The sequence below is a fragment of the Phocoena phocoena genome, chromosome 6, assembly GCF_963924675.1.
Source record: "Phocoena phocoena chromosome 6, mPhoPho1.1, whole genome shotgun sequence".
Classification (NCBI taxonomy): domain Eukaryota; kingdom Metazoa; phylum Chordata; class Mammalia; order Artiodactyla; family Phocoenidae; genus Phocoena; species Phocoena phocoena.
This window is the reverse complement of record NC_089224.1, coordinates 98035229-98050280: the sequence shown is the minus strand read 5'-3', so window position 1 is coordinate 98050280 and position 15052 is coordinate 98035229. Positions and strand designations below refer to the sequence as shown.

The following is a 15052-nucleotide window of genomic DNA, read 5'->3' as shown; positions in this document are numbered from 1 at the left end:
GGATATTGCCTAACTTGCAGTAATGTCCATTCCATTGCATTTATTATTATTGAGTTTGCTTATTAAGTCCACCATTGTGTGGTAGACGGCTTCAGAGTCAGACAAACCTGGGTTGGAACCCCAGTTCCACCCACCTGGCAGGTTTGGGGAATAGATTAGAAGATGATTCGAAGTAATGCTTATTTAGTAACTTGTTGCAGCTGACAAGCTGTGTAACCTTGGACAGCTTACTTAATTAGCCTTTCTGTACTTCACTTTCCACCCCTGCAAAATGGGAATAATAGTAGTTATCTACCTCATAGTAATGTTGTAAATTTTAGATGATTTAATAGATCTAGTTTTTAGAGCACTTCCTGAAAAAGTGTTCTATGAATGATAGCTATTAGTGTCATTATTATTATTATTACTATTTTGACAAAATGTTCTCTTTTCCTTCTCATATTAGCAGCTGAATTCTGAGAAGGATAAAGGTCTTGTTTATGGAAAATAGGGTAGAAAATCTAAGGAGTTAAAACTCGAATGCATCCTAACCAAATTGGTCTGAGTCTGGAGATGTATAACTGCTAGCATTTCCATGAAATAATGGAAAATTATATCTGTCTATCTGTATTACTTATCTATCAGGGAATAACAAATTACCCCCAAACTTTGTGGTTTAAAACAACACACATTTCTTATCTCACAGGTTCTGTGAGTCAGGAATCTGAGCACACCTTAGCTAGATCTGCTTCATCGTCTCTCACGAGGCTGCAATCAAGTTATTGGCCAGGGCTGGAGTCTCTCCTGAAAGTTTCAGGAAGGAGCGGTTTCCAAGATCACTTAGGTTGTTGTTGGCAGGTTTCAGTTCTTTAAGAGCTGTCGGACTGAAGGCTTCATTTCCTTGCTGGCTTTTGGCTGGAAACTGCGCTCAGGTCCTTGCCACAGGAGCTATTCCAGGACAGCTTGTTTCAGCAGAACCGGCAAGAGAGAGGTCACAGCCTTTTGTAACCTCATCACAGGAGTGGCATCCCCTCAATGTTGCTGTATTCTGTTGGTTAAAAGCAAGTTACTCAAGTGGAAGAGATTATAACAGTGTGTATCAGGAGGTAAGATTATCACAGGCTGGTTTCGAGGCTCCACCCGTCCCACCCACCTTCCGCCTCTCCCTCTCCCCACTTCGTCCCTCCTTTCTCTTCTCCCTCCCTGGGTCTTTCATTCTGCTTATGTACATATCTGTGTACATCTCACATAGATATCTTACATCTGTCTGTCATTTGTCTACTTTCTGCTGAAACTGACTCCAATCTCTGTATGTCATACTCAATCCCTGTGGGTTTCTCAACCTAGCCTATACTTGATACTTAGTAAGTGCTCAGTAAATGTTTGAATTCTATTTAAATTTACAGCATAAAAGAGAATTTTTTTTTTTTTTTTTTTTTGCGGTATGTGGGCCTCTCACCGTTGCGGCCTCTCCCGTTGCGGAGCACAGGCTCCGGACGCGCAGGCTCAGCGGCCATGGCTCACGGGCCTAGCCGCTCCGCGGCATGTGGGATCCTCCCGGACCGGGGCATGAACCCGCGTCCCCTGCATCGGCAGGCGGACTCCCAACCACTGCGCAGCCAGGGAAGCCCATAAAAGAGAATTTTTAAAGTCGACTTTATCCATCACCTAATATAACCATTATATTGATTATTTAAATACTTACCAAGTTTCCTTTTAGTCTGTTCATACATACTTGTGACCATGCTGGGTCTCCAACATTTTTTTTTTTAATAAATATAAGGTTTTATCTTTTACTTTATGGAAAAATGTTTGAAATCATATTTTTCTGGCCTTTATGGTTGTCAAACGGGCTATATAAGAACTTGTCAAGTTGACAAGCTCATCTTTAAACATTTAACCGTCACAAATAAAACTGCATAAATGTCCTTTGTGCGTGCTTTTGTTTGATTTATTTCCTTGTGCTGATATGGAAACAGCTGGTTTAGGATTTTGAACTTTTATTTCAATATCATCACATTTACGTGCATTGGCCAGATCCGGTTTGTAGTGGTTTGAACTAGTGTGGATAGTCAAAGTGTTACCGAACCAAACTTGGGTCCGCTTGACCACAGGCAGTAAAGCCAATCTACTGACGCTGGGTTGCAGTGAAGCAAAGTGCAGCGTTTATTTCAGGGCACCAAGCAAAGGGTCCAGGTAGTTAGTGCTCAGAAGGCCCAAACTCCCCAGTGGGTTTCAGGGAAAGGTTTTTAAAGAAAGGGTGAAGGAGGGGGCTATGGGGTGTGTGATCAGCTTGTGGACAGTTTTCTAATTGGTTGGTGGTGAGGTAATCGGGAGTCAACATCATCAGCCTTCTGGTTCCAACCCACCTGGGGTCTCTGTGCTTCTGGGCAGCATATCGTTAACTTGTTCCACCTGATGGGGGTTTCAGTATCTGCAGAACAGCTCAAAGGATACAGCTCAGAATCTTATCTGTAGACCTTGAGGAGGAACTAAAAGTACTGGACTTTGTTTAATGGCTAAATTATTATTATTTTGTCTTGCCTGGCTGTTTTCCTTTCTTTCTGCATTTGCTCACTTCTCTGATGAAATTTACTCTTTGGAACTCGGAGAAGGCCTTAGGAAGCTAAATTTTTTATACAGATAAGAGGCAGGTGGAGGACATGGCGGGGTGGGGATTGAGTGGTGTCTGTTCTGGGAAGGCCCCATAGGATCCTGCCTGGTTACAAAAGGTCAGTGGTAATCAAACACTGACTGGGTAGAGACTTGGTAAACGTTAGTGGCATTGAAGGCTTGCTCGGAGAACATTCCCTGTGCAGTGTCATCAACCTCAACCCGACTCAGTGCGAAGTGAGGGCTACTGGAAGCTTTGCCATGTGCTTCATTTCTCCTAAGCCTCACATATCAACCCCCGTCCAGATCTCCCGCCCTCTTGGCTCCAGGATTTCAGCAGTTTTCTCTTTATCGTGGCTACCATTACCCTGTCCGTCCATCGGTGTTTTTTTGTTGTTGTTGTTTTGCTGGCACCATGCACCTTGCGGGATCTTAGTTCTTGGATTGAACCCAGGCCCTCGACAGTGAAAGCATGGAGTCCTAACCACTGGACCGCCAGGGAATTCCCAGTTGATATCTTTTAGGACTGGATGGCAGCAGACTAAGAGACAGTCTCCTTTCCCCAACAGGCCTCACCAGCTTTACCCACATATTCTTTTCATGTCACTGCTATCCATTATTCTAATTTAGTTTTCCAAAAGTAGGCAAATATTATTGTTTTTTTTAAAAAATTGATATATAGTTATTTATAATGCATAAAATTGCCTTATATGTTCTAAATTGCATTTAGAGGATACTGAAAATAAAGATGTATTTTTTTCCCCATATACAAATTTATAGACCATTGAATTCTATCCATGGGCTTAAGAAGCACTGGCTGAAGTATACAACCTGTCCCATGTACTTCCTATGGCATATATCAAAGGCACTTAATGTCTGATTTTTACTTTTAGTGAAGTTAAAGTTGATCAGATTCAGGTGCAGGGAGTCTGATCCATTCATTAGCATATCTCCCATCAGCCTTTCTACTAATGGTTTTAGCATTCATCGATGATAAACTGTCTACATCTATTATCTTATTAGAGATTACAAAATGGTAATTTTCTAACTGTCATTCTTCTTGCCTGTATTAAATGCAATATTTCCATAAAGTAAATTGTGGTTACCCTGAAATCCAGTTCATGATGAAATCTTGACTACTACTTGATTCTTTTACCAATTTTCAGAATAATGAGCTGGTCTCTTAGCCATCCCCAGTGATGAGCAATGAGCTTTTGTTTGCTTGTTGGTTCCAGTTTGAGTTTTGGCTTTGGTTTTGGGTTTGATTTGAGGAATGTTATGAATTATAGGAAATTTGTTTATCTGATCTATTTTAATCAATCACAGTCATTGTTCATTTTGTTCAATGTTAGGCCAGTGTGAGCCCCTCTAAACTGGTCTGCCTGTCCTTTTGAAATGAACACATTGGTCTTTGGCAGCTATCTCGCTTTTGGGCACAGCAAGACTTCCCAGGCTCAGCTTGTACCGTACCTATCCCAGACTTGGAATAAGGAATTTTTTCCAAGAATCTTTTGTTCCTTTTAGGGGAAAATGATATTTAAAAACAAGAGTCTGGGTGTTAAGGGTATTTATTGCTGTTAGGTTACCATTACTTCTAGGCTTTTTCAGTGGACAGAGCTATGAAATGTTTATTTTTTTTAAAGAGAAAAGCAAATCATTAGTGTATATGATTTCCAATAGAAATTTCAAGGTACAGAATTTTTCTCAACTTCTTTGACTTTATAAACATAAGAGACAAACAATTCAGGAATAATCTTAGTTCCTAATGACGGTAACATGATGGCTTGTCTGCTGGAGCCCACAGTATACACACAATAGTTTCAAAATAGCAATACCAGTATTACAACTAGCAGTGAGTCCATTAAATCTAGTTTAAGATTTATTTACAGAACATTTTTTTTCTTTGGACTGTTTTTCCCTAAGCATGTAAAATCAGAATACTGCCTTTTAAAGCCTTTCAACATAATTATTTTCTCTGTGTAGTTATGCCAACACTTTGATATATAGCTGGATATATACATTTAAAATTTGCAGAGATTGTATTGTCTTTCTTTTTTAAAAAAAATTATTTTTTGGCTGCGTTGGGTCTTCATTGCTGTGCGTGGGCTTTCTCTAGTTGTGGCGAGCGGGGGCTACTCTTCATTGCAGTGCGTGGGCTTCTCATTGCAGTGGCTTCTCTTGTTGCGGGGCACTGGCTCTAGGCACGCGGGCTTCAGTAGTTGTGGCTCGCGGGCTCAGTAGTTGTGGCTCGCGGGCTCTAGAGCGCAGGCTCAGTAGTCATGGTGCACGGGCTTAGCTGTTCCGCGGCATGTGGGATCTTCCCGGACTAGGGATCGAACCCGTGTCCCCTGCATTGGCAGGTGGATTCCTAACCACTTCACCACCAGGGAAGTCCCTCAGTCTTTATTTTTATTTTATGTCTATTTTCGTTTAATTTGATCTTTTGATGAGTAGGCTCATTAGTCCCTTTTCCTGTCCCTAGAAGCACAGCTACGGGGAAGACGGAAGCTAATGGGAGAAATAACTCACCCTGAACATGTTCTCCAAAAGCATTGCCTATCAACATGTTTAAAGGTGACCTTTTAACCTGAGTATTGTTAAGATTTCAGTGAATATGAAGACTTAGAAGTGTGACAGCAAACCCTTAAGAAAGTGGTCAGAGGGTGGCAGTTTCTTTTCTGATGGCACCAAAGCCTCCAACTGAGCCATCCTAAGTTCATACCCTCCCTGACGTTTGAACCTGGCAACCTCTCACCAGCCCCAGGCGGCCTGGTTTGTCTTGTTGGCCTGCTTTGCTGCCTCAAGGTCCTGTCTAAGCAGCATCTGGGAGTCTTCATCTCAAGCAGGCCATTAGCATCTCAGAGGCCTGTCGCTCCCTCAATCCTGTCTAGGAATGATTCCTTCTGGGCATTTCCTCCTTGATCCCTAGTCTAAGAAGCTACTGGAAGGAGGGGGAAGGAATTGAGGAGGAACTCATTTTGGAATCCTTCCTCAAGGGGATAGGTTTTGAGTAGAGTTTTTAAGAAAGGAGGAATGGGATGCCAGGGAAGAGAAAGCAGGCTTCTTATTAATGACGCTTCTGCACTTCATCAGACAGAAAAGAGGCTTTGAAGTCAAAGCCTGAATGCCTAACGGCCTTTGGCTGCAGTGTGTCACCTCTCAGAACCTCTGTTTCCTTGGTTGTAAAGTATGGTTATAAAAATTATAATATTCCTAGGCCAAAGCACTGTTGTGAGGATTCAATGAGATTTACAGTGTCTTGTGTTTGGCAAAGAGTAGAAACTCAGGAAATGTGAATTTCCTTTCTACCCTCTCCCCGTTTCAAGCACTTGTCCCACCACCTCTTAAAAATGAAACGAGGTAGTTATAATAATACTAGTAATAGTAAGAACGGAAATCTCTGGAGAGGCACAGGCGTACATTATCTAAATTCTTACGGTAACTTTTATTATTGGTGATAATAGCCTTACTTTATGCATAAACAAGCAGAGGTTCCAAGAGAGGAAATAGCTTGTCCATGGTCACACCCAAAGCCTTAGCCCATAAGTCACATTTTGCATGAATTAGGAAATGGTGCGCCTCTGCTTGGATTCAACCCCGTGGGTACAGGCATGGCCAGTGGAGCTGAGACAGGATTCAGCCCCTCACTCACCCCCTTGCCTTGTCACTGTCGTGCAGTACACAGCTCGCATAACTGTACCCAGAAGCTCTGGTCAAATGCATAGTTTTGATCAAACTGAAATTGAAACCCAGATCTGACCCGACATTCGGACCACATCCTTTCCAACGCTACCTGGGAGTTCATCTCTTCCTGTTTCCTTTAAGATCCTACTCCATTGTTTATCTCTTCTCACTGCCTTATCTTCATCTCTCCCCTTTCCTTCTCGTATGGCTTTTCCTTCCTAGCTGCTACACTCCATCAAATCTCTGCACTTAAGTACTGGTAGGTTTGAAACAAATCATTATTCATAGTATCACCCCCACCCCATACCTAGCTCCAAACCTGGCACTGGTAGGCCTTCTAAGTAATGCTTGTTCAGAACCTCTGTAGTCATTACGCTAGGCTTCCTTGTATCATAGCTAAGCCTTTACTCTCCTTCTTGTTGCCCTCGGTGCCTAGCAAGTTGCTTTGCCCACAGTGATCACGCTTTGGCATGAAGAACTTAAGATTTTTCCCAAGAGCAGTTGTCCTAAGAAGGCACTAGAGGGCAGCAGAAGATCACACATGGCCTTTCGTTCACCTTCCCGTTACTGGCCACAGCCCACCTTGCCTCAAGAGGCAGGAGTAAATGATACACTGCAATGCTGACTGCTCCCTGACCTGCAAGAGCGATGTAAGTCGGGGAGGTGGGGGCTGAGCATGCTTTAGTCTGTGGGAAGAACCACTTTTGGGCCCACTGAGCTGCACTGGGATTCTTCACTCTGCCCTTTACTTTAGGGCAGATAATACAGCAGGACCACGTGGCTGTTTTTGTGCTTTTTTTTTTTTTTTTTTTTTTTTTGCGTTACGCGGGCCTCTCACTGTTGTGGCCCCTCCCGTTGCGGAGCACAGCCTCCGGACGCGCAGGCTCAGCGGCCATGGCTCACGGGCCCAGCCGCTCCGCGGCATGTGGGATCTTCCCGGACCGGGGCACGAACCCGTGTCCCCTGCATCGGCAGGCGGACTCCCAACCACTGCGCCACCAGGGAAGCCCCTGTTTTTGTGCTTTTTAAAAATATTAAAAGAATCCTAATTTGCAAACAAAAGACACCAGCCACTACTGGGCTACTGGGCATTATCCAGGGGTCCCTCTCCCTGCCCCACAGAGGATATGACCTTCCTCAGAGATTGACCTGCCATCACTTGAAACAAGTATCCTCTCGTAGGCTATACTGTCACTCTGAGCCTCAGTTTCCTCCTCTGTAAATGGAGACAACGATTTCTACTTTGTAGGAGGATAGCAAAGACTATATGAAATTATAGATGCTGCATCTCTCCTTTGATGCTCAGAGCAATTCAATGGGGAATTAGTGTCCTCATTTTACAAATGGGAAAACTGAGATTAGAGAGGTGAGGTGACTTACCCAGAATTCAGAATCGGGTAGTCTGACTAAATAGCTTTAGACTTAAGCTTTCAATTCTACCCTTGTCTACTATGTCCCACCAGGTAGGAAGCGGGTAGTTCAAGGAGATTCCTGACAGTGTGGTTAAAGCGCCAGCAGGTTACAAGGGAAGCTTTACAGATTCAGACATGCACGGGAGTGAAAAATGCTGAGCTGAAGGCCAAGCACTGGAACAAACGACCTCTGATGATGCTCCTGACACCCTAGAATTTATAAATTCCTCATTGAGTTCTGTTTCTCGTTTATCCTCGAAATAATCCAAGATTTAGGTACTAGCATTGTTCACATTTTACAGATGAGAAAATGGAGCCTCAGGGAGGTTAAATGACTTGTCCAAGGTCATCCAGCTGGAAACGGAAAAGCTGGAATTTAAACCCAAGCAAGTCACTGTCCTATAGCTTCCCTTCTGCAGTTTGGCATATTACTTGTGTATTTAGGGAAGAAGCTGCAAATCAGGTTAGGACAGGAGATCAGTTGTCCTAGGATTTGGCAGTTTTGTAGACCTGTCCTCTGTTTAGAGTCTGCACTGTTGCTTCCCGTTCCATTCCTCAAACATGCACACAACACACACGCACACACACTCGGACATACACACCTTAATCAGAAAGCACTCAAGAATGTCCCACAGTTCCTAAGGGTGGAGTTCACCTGCCTGAACTGTAGTTTGTTGGTTAATCTTAGCATGACCCCAAGTAGGGGCAGGCTTGAGTACTGCAGATAGGGTGTCCAAGAAGCACAAAGTGCATAGCTCTGGGTCTGGGTCTTATGATTAGAATGAGAATTGCAGTTTTTAGATGGCAAGCCAGTCTAGGTTCAACAGAGCTGTCCCATAATGGAACTGGAGGCCTAAAAAGGTAATGAGTTCTGTGTCACTAGAAGCATCCAAAAAGCAGTCGGAGGATCATTTGGTGGTGAATGAAACATTAGATGGAATTTCTGACCAGCTGACCTTTAAAGTGCCTTTTACCCATGAGATCCCTTAGCCCATGGAAAGGGGTGGGGAAGCCTAGGGTTGTTGTCTGGGGGTGGCAGGAACGGGGAAGGCCCAAGTGTTTACAACAGGGATGACTTGTGCAAGAGTAAGAATTAGAGCTGAAAATTTTTCGGCAAGAAATTTGGACAACGAAAGGAGCAGTAGGACCAGGTGCAAAAAACTAGACTAGTTATAAGCTCTGTGGTCTTGGGAAAATTGCTTTACCTCTCTGAGTTGTCATTTTTACATTCATAAAGTAAGGTTAAGACTGTCTGCCTTTGGGGCTATGGTGATAAGATTGAGATAGTGGATTTGAAGTCTGATAAGGGTTACAGGAATAGAGGGGATTAAAGGTAAAAAAGAATCAGAGTACACATTCATCTGTTTATTCAGATAGTCACCTGCAAACTGTCTGCATGACATCAGACATTGAACTCTGTGCTGGGGATGCAAGCGGTCATTGAAAATGGTCATAGTTCTTGCTCTTATGGAGCTCACAGTTGAGTTGGGGAGGCAGATATTAACATTAACTAATAATTTAACATTATAATGATGATGTAAATGGTTCAGTCGATAGTACAAATTGAGAATGATCAAAGTATAGTTCTGATCATGAATATATGCATGTTCGAAAGTACATAGCATAGTTGGTTCCCACACTCCTTTTAACATATTCACTGGATAACCTTCCTCTGCTCCTAGATGAAAATCTTAGCTAAGCCACATCTAATCTATTATAACTTTTGTGGAACAGACAGTGCTATAGACATTTTAAATTGATAACACAGTTTCACATCAGGAATTAGGATGTCTAGTCTAAGATTTTAATCAAATCTCTAAATCTGACAAGTCAGATCTCCTCTCCCTCCCCATTGGGGATGTTAGGAGGTGGGGCAAGGTTGGCCTTCGTTCTGTTTCTCTCCCTTGCTCTTCTTCTTCCTCTCCCTCTACAGTCAAAGCAGGAGAGAGGAATGGTAAGGATTCGGAAGGTCATACTTGCCCTGATAGCCTTGTATCTGGGTCTGTGTTCTCCGGTCCTGGAAGGTTTTTAAAACCGACCCTCTCTCTTGGCGGGGTGGGGGGCGTTCTGTGGTTTTTCAGTGGTCCTCGTGGCCAGGGCCTTCTCCCAAGACCTGAGACGATGTAGCATCTCTGTGGCTGGCTACTGCTCATCCCTCTCCACCCTCTGTTTCTCTGGCTGCTCACCTTATGGAGACTCTCACCGTGGGGACCTCTCAACCTGTTATAATTCCTCCTGGGTAAGACTCAAAACAGATCCAGCCCAGCTCTTTCTCTTATGTGACCCACATCTGGTCCGGGGGAAATACTCAAGCATTTTTCCCACTGGCAACCTCTGGGATTTGGGGCTAATCCCTATGCTGCCTCTTCCGCCCTGCTGCCGTAGGCCACTAGAACTTCTGCAGGTGGGGTGTGACCCTAGTCCACTATCTTCCCCATTGCCGAGAAAATGTAGCAGTTTCTCCAAGAGGCACTCTTTTGAGGCTCCTTATCACATAACTTGGGATTAGAAGGTAATGTGCTCTACATGACCCACCTGGGGTGCTGGGGACTCTAAACATTAGGTAATAGCTGTCTCCAAAGCAAATCTCTCCTATATCCTTCCCGTCTACTCTCTGACCTCATTTTATTTCCTTGTTCTGGCTGAGGTTTCTAGAGTTGTGAAACTAGTCAGGATTCATCTCCTTTGTAAAGTCTGTGTATAGGGGCCTGGCCCTGGGACTTCACTTCTATTCTGTCTTGGTGTCTCAGTAGAAATTTCAGTTTTAACATCTTGTTACAGCAACAGCACAGCAATAATTAAAACAATCACGACAACAACACCGATAACAACTAGTATCGATTGAGTGCTAAACCTTTGCCTTATTTAATCCCTACAAGTAGTCTTTCAGGATGGTACTATTATTTATGAAGGGCACGCTGATGGTGCTGGAGTTTGACTCTCAGGCTGAGAAGTTCAGAATGCATAGCGCAGAAGTTCAGTCCTTGCCGATGCCATCTCAGCTGGCTACTTTCCCTTTGTTAAGGATATTTCTGTGGGTCCTTGAGTCAGGCTTCAGGGCAATTGCTTTCCTCCAAGAGGAGACAGTAACTCTGCCTAAGAAATGATCCCATTTCAGCAATTCCTGGGAGGCCATTGCTGTAATAAAGGCCATTCTTTCTGATATAAAAGTCTCACCCTCTTCCCCCCCCCCGCCCCCATCCTTAGCGTTTCTAATTTGAGCCCCTCTGGTCCCTGTGGAGTCTTTAAATGCTTCAAGTGCAAGCCTATTGCCAAAGCAAGCCTGTCTGACTCGGGACGCAGCGCCCTGCACTGTTGCCGAATATTGAACAAACATTCACGCGGCTTTGGCTCTCCCAGAAGCCCTTAGTCTGATGCCTTTGTTTTGTTTTCTGGATGAGGGCAAGCGATGCCATCACCTCCTGCCGAAAAGCCCTGGCTGCCCTCCCAACAAGGAGTTGTCACTTCAACTGAGGCTTTTTTTTTTTTTTTTTTCTTTCTGGTGGCAACAAAATAATACCCAGCAGGAATTTGGGAGAAGAAAAAAGAGAGTTCAGTTGGCAGGTTCTCAAATGAATGGGTTGTAGTGTCATTGGAACTGAATTGGGCTTGAAACCAGACATGATCCTATTTTGGAAGCATTGTTCAGAGGGATGGGAAATGTGAACAGAGGATAAGTCTCTTCAAAAATGTTCTTTATCCTTGGCCTGTTAAAGACAGCCTGTTTTAACTAAACTCTCCCATCCCCTCAATGGCAAGGGCCTATGTGAGAACCTAGAGGAGGTCAGAGCGACTGGCAAATTGATCAGCTATTCATCTGTCAACCTTTCAACTGAGAGAGCTAATTTTACTTTGAGAAGAGCTTACCACTTGATTACAAGCCATCAATTAATTGTCCATCCTGAAATTCACAAATCTTCACTCTTAGACTCATCGATGCTTGGATGAGATGGCACAGGGATCAGGGTATATAAATATACATGTATTCAAATGTATTATTGAAAATCGTATCGAAAGCCTACTGCATTCCAGGTAATACGTAAAGTGGATGGGAATCGGCAGAACTAACACTGTCTCTGCCCTCATGGATCTTATAGTCTGGAGACATTAACAGGTGACACGTAGAACAGGATGCTGTGAGGATCTTTAGTATGAAACCCTAATAGAGATTGGAGGCATGGGGATGGAGTTCAGGGAAGGCATTTTCTGAGGACCAGAGTCCTGGCCTCTGAACTAAGATCTGAAGGGTGAATGGGAGTGAGAGCCAAGAGGAGGCAGGGCCAGAGGGCGGGATGGGGAAAGCATTCTGTGCAGAGAGAAGAGCACATGCCAAGACTGAGTGAGAAAGGACAGGGTGTAGCCGAGAAGCAGAAAGGCCTGTGTAGCTGAAAGTAGGAGAATCGGGAGGAACAGGATGACAGATCAGACAGGTGGTCTCATTTGCATATTACCTATGTGCCATGGTAAGGATTTTGGTCTTCATCCTAAGAGCAGTGACGTGCCATGCAAGAGTTTTGAGCAGGAGGAGAATATAGAGTTTGCCTTTTGAAAAGATGACTTTAGCCACCGAGTGAAGTTGGATCAGAAGCAGTTAGCTTTCACAATTGTAGTATCTACAGAGGAACAATTAATGGAATGGCTAATGGTCTTCCCTGATATAACTCTCCTCCAGATCATAACTTAGGTACGACACAATCTTTATGAAAAAGGATCGTTGTTAATAAATGCATGGGACTTAGAGGTAAATCCCTTTTTCCATTTAGGTCTCAGGTTCCTCACTTGTTAAGCCATGAGTTTGGACCAGATGATACCAAAGTGCCCTCCTTTTGCAAAACAAGCCCTTAAATTCAGCTTGAGTTCTATACTGCTACTAGAATTCAGTTTTCAGCCTGGACTATGGGCTTTTAACCCCATGTTTTTGAACTGATAGATTGTTAAAAAAAAAAAAAAAAAAGGATTTATTGGACAAAAGCAGACCAGCAAAGATCGGTAGCTCATTTTGCTGTTAAATAGATAGATCTTTAACCCAATGTCTATGAATGTCTGTTTGATCAAGGGAATTCTTACTCCCAGCACCATGTTACATATTTTTCCCAATTAAATTATGGCAAGGTGCTATGAGGGATGAGGCATCTGTGTTCTAAAAAATGAGATAACACGAGTAGTTTAGTTTAAGTGATGAGTTGGTTAACAGACAGCTGAGGTCATGTGCTGAAAGGATCACTAAGTCATCATGTGACCTTGGAAAGTCATTTTCCTTCTTTGGGACACAGTTTCCTCTCGTTTTAAATGGGAGGGTTTTACCAGATTAGACTTTTCAAAGGTATGCTTTTTCAATAGTTTTCAAAAGATATTTTATGGAGAAAAGGTGCCCCACTCTATTTTTTCTCCTTGGAGGTTAATAATCCAAGTGTATTGATGGTCTATTGATTCCAAAGTTTTTCCTTTAACTAATCCATCATACTGCCACATTCCTGTGTAACCTCTCTCTGAAACTCAGTTTCCCCATCTATAGCAAGGGCTACAGAGCAGAGGTTTCCAAACCTTTTCTGTAAAGGGTCATATGGTAAATATTTTAGGCTTTGTGGGCCATATAGTCTTTGTTGCAACTACTCAATTCTGGCATTTTAGCCATACACAATATATAAACAAATGAGGGACTGTGTTCCAATAAAACTTTATTTACAAAAACAGGCAGAGGGCTGGATTTGACCCACAGACCATAGTTTAGTGAACTCTGGGTCACAGTGGGGGCTAACTGCTCTCTAATGTCCTCGCAGCTCTGACTTTCCCTGACCTTCTCCCCTGAAGAGTTATTCTCTCCCAAGTTGGAAGTCCCCCTTCTCCAAAATGTATCCCTCTGGCCTGCACTTCCAAAAGTCATCATCATCATCTTCTTTTGACATGTCTGTATATAAGACTGTCTCTGTCTCCCCAGCTGCTGAGATGCCTTCTTCACAGCTTTGTTTTGTTTATCTTAGTAACTACCCTTCTTTAATCCCTCTGAAGGATTGGTTAGCTGGAATTTGCCTTGTCTTCTTCCCCCAGAGCCTTTGATCTTGTGCTCATAAGTATTTGCTGACAGCCAGACAGAAAAGGTGGAGCCCAGATCCCAAGCCCGAGGGCCCAGAGAGTAATGAATGAAGACTGCGTTTATTTGTATTTCTAATTGGCAAGCCTATTTCCAGATCAGCTGCATGTCACTGCAAGCCGAGAGCAAAAGCAGGAGACAACCTTCTTTCTCCCAGGCCTCGGTGCCCAGGGCCCCTGTTTTCCACTGAGGCAGGAGCTTGCCCTGATTTCACCAGGCTTGGAAGAAAATGCCATCTGGACCAAGTTTTGTCCCTTAGTACAGGACCACCTTGTTTTGCCACTCAGACTGTACATTGCACAACTTTGAGGACACCATTTACATCATCCGTGATGTAAATGGAACCCTCTGAGTTGTACAAATCACTTTTTCAAGCTTTGAGCCCTTTCTTCTTATGAAATCTTACATCGAAGGCCAGTCTATAAAAGAGATACAAGTGGAACAACTCTATTTGAAGCTGAGATGCAGGTTTAGAGTCCTGCCTTCTCAGTCTCCCTCTTGCCTTCTTCAAGCAGCTGCTGAGATGGCTGTTGGGATCCCTAGAATTCCTCAGATGAATTTTGGAGCCTCTAGACTAGATCATAAATGTTGTTCTAACCATTCACAGTTATATAATCTCTCTCGATAAACTCTCAAGTATATCCCTAGCACCATTCTAGGCACTGAATATTGAGGGGACAGGAGTGGGAGACATGGCCCCTGGTCTCCCTGAACTGATTTTATGGTTGGAGAGGTCAACAGAAAATGAGGTGAGAAAATGAGCTTAACAAGATAGGGTCTTACATGCAGAAATACTTATCAGAGAAGAAGGGCTGGGGAAAGGAGGAGGAAAGACTTCCTGAAGAGGGTCACATTGGAATGGAGCGCTGATGGGTGGTAAAGATTTGGGGAGGCAGAGGGGAAACGTAGGGCAGGGAGAGCAAAGGCACAGAGGTGTGAAATGCCACTTGTAGGGATAAAGAGGAACAGCACAGAATGGGGCGTGCGTCCTTCATGCACATGACAGCACACTGAGGAAAAGAAATTTGAATAAGGGGACAGACGAGCACGGAAAGAAAGGGGAAATAATGCCTTCTCCAGACAGGTCCATCTCCTTCTATCTCATTTACCAGTCATAACTGTTTCAGTTGTTATTGTTAACCACACATTATGCAATTAATCACTATAAGCTCCTGGACATTCGAAGACTTTCCCAAGGCAGCAGAGCTATTATCCAGCAGAAATGAGATTTAAACTGAAATTGACTTGACTCCAAAGCTTGTCTCTCACCTAT

The 15052-nt window shown here is 43.5% G+C and overlaps 1 protein-coding gene across 3 annotated transcripts in view; it reads left to right on the top strand.

Moving 5' to 3' along the window:
* Positions 1-15052, top strand: part of ASTN2 (astrotactin 2) — a 914376-nt gene that overhangs the window by 711444 nt on the left and 187880 nt on the right. The gene's annotated exons all lie outside the window — the stretch shown is intronic.